We start from the raw sequence: 14,021 nt of genomic DNA on the forward strand, positions 1-14,021 counted from the left end.
TGTATAAAAACCCAAATTTATAATATGCATATCAACCAAATACTTCAAAGATACATGCATAGAACTGTAGTGATTTTTGTTCAATGCATACCTGATGATGGATGGACGAAGCCTCAGACCTTGATCTTAGCCAGTCCCATTGACTCTTCGTGGAAGAGAGCGGAATCCAGTCCTTCCCATTTTGGCCAACCTATGAAACAAAAAATAAGCATGGACTACACTCTAAACGGAACCAGTCCGTAAGTGATGGAAAACACGGGATCAGAGAATGGCGATTTCATGACACATGCTTTTTCATTCAGTACTCGGCTGAAGAGTCATGCATTAATTTTTACCAGTTGCAAATCTTTATTAGTTCTGAGCACATTTACATGACCAAATTAAGGCAGAAATGAAAAGTAAGACAGTATTACCTAGATAAATGGCATCTCGTGATGCTGAATGACCCCACACTTTTCCCCAAATTCAATTTTTTAATCCTAACTCGCCTATTCAGAGAAATGCCTGTTAGGGTGACTGTAAACCAAATGGATCAAATTTTCACGAAGCTAAACACTACTCAAGAACAGACAAGCTCGGTTCTCTCTTGGGGACAGCGCACCAGCAGCCTGAGCTCAGAACAGCGGGCTCCCTGAGGAGAGCACCTCCCAAGCTCACACTGCCCATGCTTGTGCAACACAGGCTTCTACGCTATATGTGTGTTACCTGCAATAGCCCCCACTTTATTTCCCAGGATGCTGCAAGCGCTGCTGACATGTGGCAATAACCTTGCACTCCTTAGATTTCAAAAGCATGCAAGGGAAGTTAAATATAGGTTTCCTACAGGAGAAGGGGTATTTTAAGAGATCGATGTTGAAAAACCTTAAAATATCTTAAAAATGCCTATTAGTAGCAAGATCCTTAGTAGACTAAGAAGACACATTAAAAAAAATCTGCTAATAATTCCTGATTGTACAAGTAAATGTGAAAAGAACAAATAGCAGAAATGGTCAAAGAGAAGGGGAAAAAAGTAGAGAGTACAGGGCACAGAGAAATAAGTAAATCCTAAATGGTTTAAAGATAACAATTCAGGAATCATGATTATGAGAATCTGAGAAGAATATAAATCCAATACTTGAAACAAAATAAGCTTCTCCGATGACAGGTTAAATGACAATAACTTTACTTAACATTTGAAGTGAAGTGAAGTGAAAGTCACTCAGTTGTGTCCAACTCTGCGACCCCACTGACTGTAGCCTGACAGGTTCCTCTGTCCATGGGATTCTCCAGGCAAGAATACTGGAGTGGGTTGCCATTTCCTTCTCCAGGGGATCTTCCCGACCCAGGAATTGAACCTGAGTCTCCTGCATTGCAGGCAGATTCTTTACCGACTGAGTTATGAGGGAAGCCCTAAGATTCTAAACACACATTTAATTAATTTCCCCTGAAATCAAATTTTCACATACTTTAAGAATTTGATGATCTGTAGATACAATATTTAACAGAGGGCATTCAAGCATCAATACAAAAATACTACAGGTCTATGTGAAAGCATTATTCTCATAGTTTAAAAGACAAGAGAAAACAAAAATTTAGACTAATAAAGGATGCTCAACAAAGTTAAAGCAAAGGCTCCATTTTTTGGTAAAGCACAGAACATGCATAAATGGAAGAACTGAATTCTGCACTTCAAAACTGCAAAATGATAAATAAACTTGGTGAATACTTACTTGCCCAGGGCACATACTGGGTTTTTGGTAGGGCAATTAAGAATATGAAAGCCTGTGTTGCACGTTATGCTAGTTCATAATATAAATACCTTACACAGTGGAGGGTGTTTTCATCTCTATTACCTCCCTGGAACTCAATGGGTCTGAGAAGCAGATGCTTTTATCACTATGTCCATTTTAAAGTGAGAGGCCCAGAGAAGCTGAACATCTTGACAGCATGTATGTGGTCAAGAAGGGGCCAGTGTCCTATGTCGGTCTTATTCTACTGCTTTGTAGACGGGCAGGCTGGCAAACCAATGTGCAAGTGGATAAATCCTCTCATTACACTTAAAAGGCATGAAGAAATAGGAGATGGTCCTCTTTTCTCTATCAGAGCTGCCAATATGACCCCCAAACAGACACACCTTTAAGATTTAAAAAGCTTGTTTTAAATAATGACAGTTTGTAAATTTAAGGTAATTTAAATAGCAGTTAAAGTAACAAGTAGCATATCTGTCTCAGTGGATAATGATTTATAGGTAGAAACAAAAATCTAAAACCAAAGTAGCCTAGTGAAAAACAATTTTTCTTCCTTTTTTCCCCAACCAATATAAATTTTACTGCATCTCAAATACATCCATAAAATTTTTATTTATGCTTACTGTTCAATGGCATTTGTAATAAAGAAAAAATCCTTTAGAGTCAAAATAATTCAGTACAGTTTAAAATTACATCTATTTTGATTTGAAATGTTACAATAGTCTACAAATTACTCCACTTACATATTTTACACCCTGAAATAAAATAACAGACATCATTTTCATTCATTTTATCACAAAACATAATTCCAAAGTCATGGTTAATTTCCCTGAATTCAGCCTAATTATTTTGAGTTCTTATGACAGGCTAATTATTTCCTCAAACAAAGGAAACCAGAAGCTGTTTAGAGTTTATAACTATTTGGCTTGGCATAATAAACATAAATATATAGTTTCCATTCATGGATTCCTAACTAAAATGTCAACTAAAATTACCTGTGTATTCTCTTTTATACTGTTAAGAAAGTCTTTAAAAAAGCATTATGACTGAAAAGTCTGCAATGAAATTCGCACTCCAGTTTTTCTTTTTTACATATCAAAGATAGGTTACCATGCTTTTCCAAATAATTACAAAGTTCTTTGTCTTGATCTAAAGAATCATAGAGCAAGGTAGAAAACATACATATACCTATTTTAAATTACCCTAAGATGAAGTAACACTCTTCAGAATCCCTGCCCAGTTTTTGCTGGTACCAGAACAGATGTTATTTTTCCTAGGGCGACTTTGCATACACAAAAACAATAATTAAAGAGAATATAGTGTGTGCGTGCACACACACAGGTTTATTATCTCCCTGTGTTTTACATTCTGAAATGGTGACTCATGCAGAAAAATAACAAGCGAAATGAATCATACATCAGAGGGTCTACTAAAATGAATTCCTATGAGGATGCTGACAAAAGAAAAAGCTTGAATTAAAACTATTTCTGTACTTTGTACTTTAAGTTTCACAGTTCTGACAGTTGTTTCTCTGAGAGCTGTGAATTTTGACAATACTTACCTGCATCGATAACTCTTTCATATTTAAGCTAGAAGTCAAGCATATACTTTGCTAATTAAGGGCAAAAGCTATCATAATCAAAGTTTCAGTCTCCTTTATGCTAATCATAAAACTCATTAGTAAACAATTAAGAAAATGTCAACATTTGCTTAAAACATGTTTTTTATGTATAGTAAACAGGTGGGTTGGAAAAGGAAATTTACTACTAATAATTTATATGTATAAAACACGATAAAGCTTTGAATGTGAAAGAAATTACTAACATGATAACATAATTGAAGTCAATTCTGAGGGGCAACAGCATACTTAGAACACTTCTTTGATACGGTATGATAATGTGCAAATTTTTACAGCATTTGGTTTTTGGAGGTCTGTAAAATCCCTTATTAAGAATAACAACTTATCTTGTATGTATAAAAACCTAAAACAGAAGTAAAAATAGACTGTAGGCAGCATTGGGGCAGGAGCTGTATTAGTTGTATTCAGTGTTGTTTCCCATAAAAGGAAGTAAAATTTTTGCTGAGTGAATGAAAATAATTAAAGCAAGACAAGTGCTTTCCAGCAAGGAAGTGAACTTACAGGCTCAACCCCCATAGTAGACACAGGACAGAATGCATGTATCTAAATTCAAGTAAAAAATAATACAGTGTGGATATAATTTGGTCCAATAAACTAAACGTAAGCCACTAGAAAGGGACTTCTTAAACAGCTATTTGTAAGGTCTTAGATTAAAACAACAGTGAAGTGAAGTGAAAGTTGCTCAGTTGTGTCTGACTCTTTGCGGAATTCTCCAGGCCAGAATACTGGAGTGGGTAGCCTTTCCCTTTTCCAGGGGATCTTCCCAACCCAGGGATTGAACCCAGTAACTGCAGTTAAAACCTGTCTGAAATACAAATTTTGTTTCATAGAACAAGCATTCTCTGACTGACTTTACTGTTAAGGAGTCTATTAGTATGAGTGTATAATATCAGTTTGGTCCCCATTCATTCCTAAAGCAAATTTTTAAAGTGAAGACATGCCTGGAGCCTGTGTCCATGCCTAGCATGGAGCAGGAAGGATGGCTACATGGTTAGGCAGTTAGAGAATCTGCGATGCCACAGGACAGGATGGAGCAGGGCACATGCCCAGAAGCAGGAGACACAGCAGTGAGCAGGGCTGCGCCTGACCTGGCCTGCCAAGTTGTAACCAGGTACCCAAATGTCTCATTTTACACCCGGAATACTGATAATCACAGAACTAATCTTCCTATCTTTGATGTCGTTAATGAAAATCCTTCAACTATGAGGACGCCTTTTTGGAACTGCTTTATGTGGTATTTTCATCTTTTGAGCAATTCATTAAAAAACGGTTCTAGGACAGCCCTTCTGAAATTTACCACACGATGTAGCCCTACAGTATTTTGAAAGACTTTAACATTTAATATACAAATACTGAAAGCCGACAGAGAAGTGAAAGGAATTGCAGACCTATTTGTGCTTAAGAACCAAGAGGAAAAAGTCAATGGATTCCAAAGTGGCATCAACAAACTCCGATGTCAGTTCTCTCCTCTGCACAATGAGGATGTTCCTTTTGGGGCCACCTTGAACTTGGGTGTGGGATATTTCATTTTCTAGAGTCCCCAGAAGAAAGAATAGATGGCTGGATGAATAAAGCAAACTTATCCAAATAAATTTTATCTTTCAATTCAGAAATGTCTTCCTCGGTTAATTTATTTGGTTGTTGTGTGTATGTGTGCTTAGTTGCTCAGTCGTGTCCGACTCTTTGCGACCCCTATGGACTGTAGCCCACCAGGCTCCTCTATCCATGGGCTTTCCCAGGCAAGAATACTGGAGTGGGTGGCCGTTCCCTCCTCCAGGAGATCTTCCCCACTCAGGGATTGAACTTGGGTCTCCTGCACTGCAGGCAGATTCTTCACCATTTGGCCACCAGGGAAGCCCTTTTTTTTAACGGTTGTATATTCACATAAAAAAAAAAAAAAACAACTAAAAACTACAGATGGGTGCTATGTTAGAGCATTTTCACTTTCTTCATCTAGACAATTAGTATTTGCAAACAGGAAATGAGCACAGTATGATGCAAAAGAGAAGCAAAGATGCCAGAGAAAGAGCGAGAGAGAGCAAAAAATCTCAAGTACACCTGAATACAGAGTTAAGATTGCTTAATCACAATTTTATTTCTAGAGGTTTTCTTTTTTTTTTTTTTGCATAAAGCATTCCCAAAATAGTGGTGCTCAGGCTAGGATTATAAAGAAGGTGTCACAGGTCAGCTCAATCTGAAAACTGCACGTGTCTCAAATTGGGATGACTTGTTTCTCTGTTTTTCTTACCACTGACCCCTTAAATTCCTAGGGCAACAAGAAAAATGCTGGACACCAACTATAAAAATGTTCACACTGAAGGACCCTGAACATTTGGAGGGCTGCCTCCGTGCATAGATGGTTAACAGCCAATGCTATTAAAATGACAAATACAGCATCACCCAAGCTTCGAGTCTGACCTCCCCAAGCACGCACACTGAATCTGTCTATATGTTCAGAAAGAGTACACATTAGAACAAAAGGGGTGAGGAAACACAGTTTCACCAAGTTACAAAAGCTCATGCAGAGCATTAGTTTTAAGCCATCTCAAAGTCGGGTGCGCTGTGGATGTCAGCTTATGTTGTGGTACACAGTAAGGCACAGATGTTGTGAAGTGTGACCAAACAGCAAAAACACAAAGGAACCCACACCCAGGAAGTTTCCACCTGTGCCCTCACCCTGTCCTCCCTGTGTCTGTGTGACTGTCTGGGGGCAAAAACACTTCGATTGATTCCTACCAAGTTGAAGGTGAATGGGATTTGTTCCAGGCAAGCCTGTTAAGCCAGGGGCGGCCACTGCCCCCGCCACCAGAGGACCCCTGCCCTCCCCCAGCTGTCACAATTAGAAGAGACCTGATAATTCGATTCCTCGACCAGTTTTACTTGAGACAGGGTGAACTTTTTTCAGAATGAAGCTTTTCAGAACACTATGTCTCTGAGATTCTTATGTCTAACATGGAGGGTCAAGTCCTTGTTGAAGTGACCTGTTTCTCCCCTGGGACTGTAAATTCATCTGCAGGGAGAGACCACAGGTCACCCCCTCCACGTCCCTGGCACAATGCCAGATGCTGGATGAACATGCATGGACCACACTTGAGTCCCTTTGAGGAACTTCAGGAATCAAAGCAAGCAGGTGAACTTGTTGTGGGGCTCCTGAAATTTCAAGTGAGTTTCAAAGCAAGCTGAGAAGACAAGCCCCACAGGAGGACGATGTTAGTTCCGCGCTGGGGTGGAGACCTAGTGAGCATTTGCAGCCATTGGGAAGCCATGGATGTGGAAAGCTGTGGAGATGTGGGCACATCCCCTCGAGGTCACCCTGTGGGTGACCCAACGGGCAGGGAGGCACCCCTGGGCGGCACTTGGTTGGCCTGGACTTTTAGAACATTTCTGCTGTTGAATGTTCAGCTCCATAGCTCTGTGAGCACATGCAACCTGTCTCCACTGTGATTTACTGTTGGGAAATGAATGGTTTTATGGGAAAGAAAAAGGAACCAGGTAAAATTTAAAAACCTTAACAGAGGATGTTCTTCATGTGATCTTCAACGGGGGGGATGATGTTGAAAATGTCATAGGTAATTTTTGACCAGTTACAGATTAAAAGAAATGAGAAGGGAGAGAATCTGTGTGAACAGAGTTGGCTAAGTAAATGAAAAAAATTTTCTTTTTCTAATTGCTCCAAAACAGCTTCATTCAAAGCAAGTGTAAAAGTTACAATGAAATAGAGGAAAAAAAAAAATCCATAACCCGTAACACTAGAAAACCATTAACATCTTTATATATAACTAAAAATATTTACAACATAGGAACAGCTATAAGTTTATTCTGACTTGATTTTTGTGCTGAGATTGGGGCATTTCAGCCAGATCAGTTTGTGGGCCTTTCATCTGATCAGAGCTCCTTCCCTGTGAACTGTGAGACCCTGCCTGGCCCTCGGCCTCTGGCCGTGTCCCCCTTTCCCAGGCATGGCCCGCCTGCTGTTGGTGCAGTTCGGGTGACTCGAGCCCATCCTCTGGCACTCGGCATGGCCATCCATGTCCTTCCCATCCCAGGACTGAGGGTCCAGGCCCCTAAACCTCCATCCTGTATTCAAGGTCTTGCTGACAAGACTTACCTGGTACCAAATCCACATGTGCCTGGATTTCCAAGTATGGCTATACTGTGATCTGAGCCACTGAGCTGCCCCTACAGGCTGCAGACTCTAGCAGCCTGACTGTGTCCTCTTTCCAAGGTCAGCGAACTGTTGCTGTTCCACCAGGATCCTTATTCTAGCATCTGCCGCATCCCACCTGGCAGGGCCAGCCCTCTCCCCACCTGCTCGGAGGTACCCGGACCCTTCCCAGTGGATAGAAAGAGATACAGTGGAAACTCTGGGTAAGACTTGGAGGAGGAAGAGTTCATCTGCGGGCTGTTTGGGGAATGTGGACAAATAAGCTTTTACAGCAGCTCTGCGTTTCGTGCACGAGACAGGGGAAAAATTGCTCGTTGCCAGGATTCCGATCCTTCTGTGAGACCGTAACTATTAATGAGGTCCTGATGAGCACGATACATTTTGATGGACCTAAGAATAGTAAGTGGCATGCTTATTATGTGGCAGGCTTTCCAAAGCTTTTAATGTCGTATCTTCTATTATGAAGAAACTGGAATAAGTAATCACTTGGAAAGCCGTGCCATATAATGATAAAAGCCACCTACCGGGGGCTCTGCTCCCAAGTCTAGCAAGGCAACCTTATTAATAGACCGTCACAGAGTGAGGCATTCTGGGTGCCAGATACGGCCAACACACCACCAAGAGGCGACCTAAAAAGAAAAGAAGAGTTAGTCTCAAGTTCCAAAAGTCACACCAGCTTGGCTAATGGCACATGAACCACAGTGCTGTTCTTATTCATTACCACTTATTCATATCTTGATACTTTAGTGGGAAATCTAGCTCAGAATCTGTTAGGAACAAATGTGAATCAAAGAAAAATATTTACAGTACATGGAAAACTGAAAAGTAAACCAATCAATATGCCTTGACTCATGCACTTTCCCCTTGAACCACCATGAAATTATCTAGGTTGTTCATGTTTTTAATTCAGTAAAAGAGTCCGCGTTTACTGCTGTTTCTCAGAATTGCTGCTTGTTTTCTTCATTTACATTTTAAACACATGCACTATTTTTGCTGTAACACGTTTTTGAGAAAAACCTTTAGGGTTGTGTATTTTGTTCCGAACAACAGGTGAGGGAGAAATCCCGACAGATGAGTGTTTCCTTGTGGGCTGTGTGTTCTCGGGGAGGGGAGGTGTGTGGGTTGAGGATGGTGTGCAAACCTAGAGCACCCCTGAAGTGGAGGCGGAACAAGGACAACTGGTACCCAGCCGCTGAGCTGGTCTTCAGATAAGGCCGTCACTGGTTCTAAGGTGAATTCGCAGGTGGAGAGTTCATCGTCAGCAAAAAGAAAACCCCAAGTGAACTCTGAAGCCTCTACTGTGAATCTTGTCCTCAGCTTCGTTATACCGTGCAGGTGATGGAGACCTATGTCTGTGGTGCTGACTACCGGGAAAGAGGCACCACGAGCTCCATGCAGAAACCATCTGCTTCACTCCCCTGGACCAGGGGTCAGCGCGCAACCATACATAAGGCCATATTAGCATGACAGATCGACAGCAGAGACATTATATGGTGTAAACTAGGAACACAGAGGGTCAGAAAAGGAGAAGACTACTACAGGCTTGTGCTTGAAGAATGTACAATAAAGAAGAAGAAAAGGGGTGTGGGGAGCACACTGATAAGCCAGGACTCAGAGCACCAGTGCAGGTTACATGCAGGCCAAGGTGACCCCTGGCTGCAGTGGGGTGTAGTCATGGACATCATAAGGGTCCAGATGAGAAAAGTGCAGTGATGTCCGAGGCTGGGGGCTCTTACACCCATGTACTGTGACGAGAACAAAGTGTGAGACAGGTAAGGGATCCACGGCTCTGAGAACAAGTACTGGGGAGATGGGGTGGATGTGGGGAGCAAAAGCAGTGGGGGGAGGACAAGGGGCATGGAGTGCTTGTCCCATGGGCTGTGGAGGACTGTGCTGGACGAGCACAGAGCTGAAAACCAGCAAGAAGAAGCCTTTCCAGAGAGAGGCCACCGGTGTGCCCGACAGTATCCACACAGGAGGTGAAGGGAAGGTGGACAGACAGCCTCCTGACACAATGATAGGATGAAACCGGCCTTCTGTGGTGGGTGGGGGCGATCACGCAGAGCTTCGAGAAGGAAAAGGTGGCAAAACCCACAAAAAGACAGGACTGCGAGGAGTTCCAGAACCACCCTGCACTCGTGTGCAGAGTTCACCACTTAGGAATGATGGCATCAAGCTTCAGCAAGAAAGAGGGTGGACCAGGGAGTGAGGAGACTGGGGCCAGGAGTGGGATCCCCTCAATCTGAGTGCCAGCAGAGGGACAGGAAGTGACCTCCAGAGAAGACAGACTTCTTTTCAGAGCTTTGTACTGGAAGAGGAGAAAAATGGTAGGGCGGTGGCTGGTGGCAGTCAGGTGCCTGGCAGGAGAGAAGGAGCGAGCTGGGGTACTGAGGATAGAGAGGCGGGAGGGCAGGGGCAGAAGACAAGGTAAAACTGTGCCCAAGAAAACAGAGAGGTTTTCATCTACGGTGATTACAGATGTGGGAGAGACACACACTAGTCCTGCAAGTTGTTGGTAAAAGGGGTAAGGGGTGTGAGGAGCTGGCTTAACTTGGTCAGTGTCAGCAGAGCCAAGCAAGAGGGTGGTGTGGATGTTTAGGATGGGGGAGGAGCAGGGTGCCCAGCCTGGGGACAGTGGCCAAGGTTAGAGTGATGCTGTGGCGGACAAGAAGGGGGTGTCTAGAGGCATCCCTGAGGCTTTTATATAAACAAACAAAACCTGCCATAAAAATTAAAAATTTCTTAAATAAGATATAAGGACGTGATGGACAGCATAGGCAGTATAACCAATATTTTATAATAATCTGAAATGGATTATAATCTATAAAAGTATTGAATCACAAATTGTATTCCTTAACATAACATTGTAAATCAACTATACTTCAAAAAAGAATTTAAAGATCAATTTAAAAAATTAAGTTTCTTAGCTATTGCTGTTGGGAGTGTAAATTGTTGAAGCTTTTCTGGAATATGTTGTAGAAATAGGTACTCAGAGCCTTTTAAGTGTCCATTTATGCTGATCTGATAAATAATTTCTAAAAATGTAAGGAGAAAAACCAAGAAATAAAGATTTAAATATAAGCATGTTCGAAGCATATTTTAAGAATAAAAGTTTAAAAAAAGAATAAATTGATAATGTCTAATAAAAGGGGTGAAATAGGATATGTCTATGCGATAAAATAGTCAGCCATTAAAAACAATGAATCACATGATTAAGCACCAATATAATGCTAATAATTTTTAAAAGCAGGACACAGAATACACTGTGATTCCAATTTTCTAAAGTACACACTTGGAACTACTCCTCCCCACTCACCTCACAATACCCTTAAATGTCCCTTGCTAAGTTATTTTAAAAAATTAGCAAGATATAGACTTTATATTCTTCTGTATTTTACAAATGTCTTACTTTTACAATTAGGAAAAAATAATTTTAACTCCCCACCATAAAAAGCTTTTTCAGATAATGATGCTGGGAAAAAAAAGAACTTGTATCCATACCTCATTCCATATACAAGTAGACCATGGACACAAACGTAAAACCTAAACCTATAAAAATTCTGTGAGCAAACAGGATAAAGATTTTGTGACATTCAGTAAGTCAAAAATTTTTTGGCTACAACACAAGAAGCACAACCCATAAAGCAACAAATTTATCAATTAGACTCAAACTTTAAAGCTGCTCTTCCAAAAGACAATGTAAAGAGAATGAAAAGACAGGCCACAAGAAGACTGGAAGAACTCTGCAAAGAATGTCTGTGATAAAGAACCTGTATTCAGGATATACAGAGAACTTCTGAAACTCAACAATAACAAAAGCCAATAAAAAAACGGGCAATGTTTGAACAGACGTTTTAGCAATGAAGACATATGGATGACAAATAGGCACATTAAAACATGCACACCATCACTGGATCATGCTGCTAAGTCACTTTCAGTCGTGTCCGACTCTGTGCGACCCCCAGACCCCCAGACGGCAGCCCACCAGGCTCCGCCGTCCCTGGGATCCTCCAGGCAAGAACACTGGAGTGGGTTGCCATTTCCTTCTCCAATGCATGAAAGTGAAAAGTGAAAGTGAAGTCGCTCAGTCCAACTCCTAGCAACCCCATGGACTGCAGCCTACCAGGCTCCTCCGTCCATGGGATTTTCCAGGCAAGAGTACTGGAGTGGGGTGCCATCGCCTTCTCCGACTGGATCATAAGGGAAATGCAAATCACACCACAAGGACACACTGCTGTCTACACACTAGAATGACTACAATTAAAAAAAAAAACAACTGACCATCTGACTGCATCAAGTGCTGGTAGGACTCACACCACTGGCCGGAAGTAGAAATGTACAATCACTTTTAACAAGTTTGGCAGTTTCTTAAAAAGTTAAATATGTGCCCATCATGTGACACAGCCATTTCACACCTATGTGTATACCCAAGAGACAAGAAAACATATGTCTGTATGAAAATTTGAAAGTGGATATTCAGAGCAGTCCTGTTTGTCAAAGTGAAAAACTAGATAAAACCCAAATGCCCATCAGTGTGTGAATGGGTAAACAAGCTGTAGTAGGTTCAAACAATGAACTAATCACCAGCAATGAGAAGGAATAGAGTACTGATATACACAATAACAGGATGAACCACAACATAATCAGGCTGAGTCAAAGAAGTCAGGCAGAAAAACGGGGGCATGTTACATGATTCCATTTACACACCATTCTAGGAAATGCAAGGCCATCTACAGTGACAGGAAACAGCTCGGCGGTTACTGGGACGGGATGGGGCAGCAGCATTCAGAAAAGGACATGAGCAAAGCTTTGGGAATGACAGGCGTTCTCACTGCGGTGTCTGCGCTGCTGGTTTCATGGCCGCATCCCCGATGTCCCTGCCTGGCAAACCGTGCACCTTCAGTGCGTGCTGTTACTAGACACCGATTATGCTTCAGCGCTGCTGCTGCTGCTCAGTCACTCAGTCATGTCCGACTTTGTGACCCCGTGGACTACAGCCCACCAGGCTCCTCTGTCCATGGGATTCTCCAAGCAAGAATACTGGAGTGGGTTGCCAATTCCTCCTCCAGGGGATCTTCCCGACCCAGGGATGGAACCTATGTCTCTTGCATCTCCTGCATCAGCAGGTAGATTCTTTACCACTACTGCCATCTAAAGCTAATAAAAGAAGGTAAGTTTTCATACTGAGAGAAACTTAAAATTGATGAGTCTCAGAAACAAATCATCATATGAATTTGCTGGAGTCTGCACAAAAAAACCCCTCTACTTTTCTGTGAAATGATAAACTCATCAACTAAATTCTTCATAAGGGTTATGACTCAAAATGACTAAAATCCTTCCTTCCCATTCAGAGAGGGTAAAAGAAAAAAAAAAAGATGAGCGGGATCCTGGGCTAACTGTTAGAGTCACATTCAGTCCTTACTAGAAAGGATAAGATGTCCGGGCCGTTTTCAGAGCAACATTCTCAGCTGTCGCCCTTGGAGGAAGCCAGCGAGGTTCACCTGTTTCTTGCATACTGGCTGGCACATCATACTCGGTGATTTAGAGGCTCCGGGAATACACTCTGCCTGGAACTGAGACCGACACACAATAAATAGTCTGGGGCAGGTTCTATTTATCAAATACCAAACAAGCACTCAGTGGAGAGCCACGATTCAGCCTGGGGACAGACCTTCTAAATATATTAATTAGCAGTAACCTTAAAAAGAAAGAAGTGTCATGCTGACTGGGAGGCCTGCCTTTGATTAACTAAAAAAATAATAAAGTTAACACTTGAGCCAAGACAATCAAAGAACGAGTAAGTTATCAGTCAAGCACGGGCAGGTAGGGGGTCAGGAACTGCATGGTAGGTCTGGGTGACTTCAGGCAATTTGTTTTTCGTAGCCAAGAGAGAAAGACAGGAGGAAGCTGGAGATGGTGGAGGAGTCCTGTACGAGGGCTGGACATTTTAAATTATTCTCCTAATTTAAAATTATCCTAAATGTGGGTGTCTGTATAACATGATCCCTCCCATCCCACTTCCATCCCCACACACAGTTTTAAATCATTCAACAAACAGCCGACCTCTGTGTGCTTGTCTAAAACAGAATTTTCCTATCAGTTGTTTTAGGTTAGCATGTTTTCTTTTAAAGAAATGTGATCTTCCTTACTTAGAAACTCAGGCCATTGCAGTGTTTGCTGATAGGTATCAATAATTAACAAAAAGGGGTTTACACCCATCAGTATGAAGCCTGAGGGTCCTCTCCCCTGAAGCCCCAGTCAGGACTTGGGGGGCTCCTTCCACACACCCGGCCCCCCACACTCTGATAAGGACTGAGTGACCAGGGCTGTGTGTTTCCATCACCGTGACCAGTGCAGTCTGACGATCCATCGTCTTCACGATGCTCCTTCGGAACTCTGACTTGGAGAGGGCCTCAAAACACAGACTCTTACCCGGGTTCAGGGCCAAGAGAGTGGGGACCAGAGGCACAGGCCCCAATTTCTGAGAGTC

General features: G+C 42.1%; 1 protein-coding gene across 2 annotated transcripts in view; it reads right to left on the reverse strand.

Moving 5' to 3' along the window:
* The window catches only part of PLAG1 (PLAG1 zinc finger), a 51,904-nt gene that overhangs the window by 11,790 nt on the left and 26,093 nt on the right, over positions 1-14,021 (reverse strand). For both annotated transcript variants that reach the window (XM_027561013.1, XM_027561014.1), the window contains exon 2: positions 92-190. The gene's annotated coding sequence lies outside the window, so the exon portion shown is untranslated. The remainder of the gene's footprint in view (positions 1-91; positions 191-14,021) is intronic.

The sequence above is a fragment of the Bos indicus x Bos taurus genome, chromosome 14 (genome assembly GCF_003369695.1).
Source record: "Bos indicus x Bos taurus breed Angus x Brahman F1 hybrid chromosome 14, Bos_hybrid_MaternalHap_v2.0, whole genome shotgun sequence".
NCBI classification, from domain to species: Eukaryota; Metazoa; Chordata; class Mammalia; order Artiodactyla; family Bovidae; genus Bos; species Bos indicus x Bos taurus.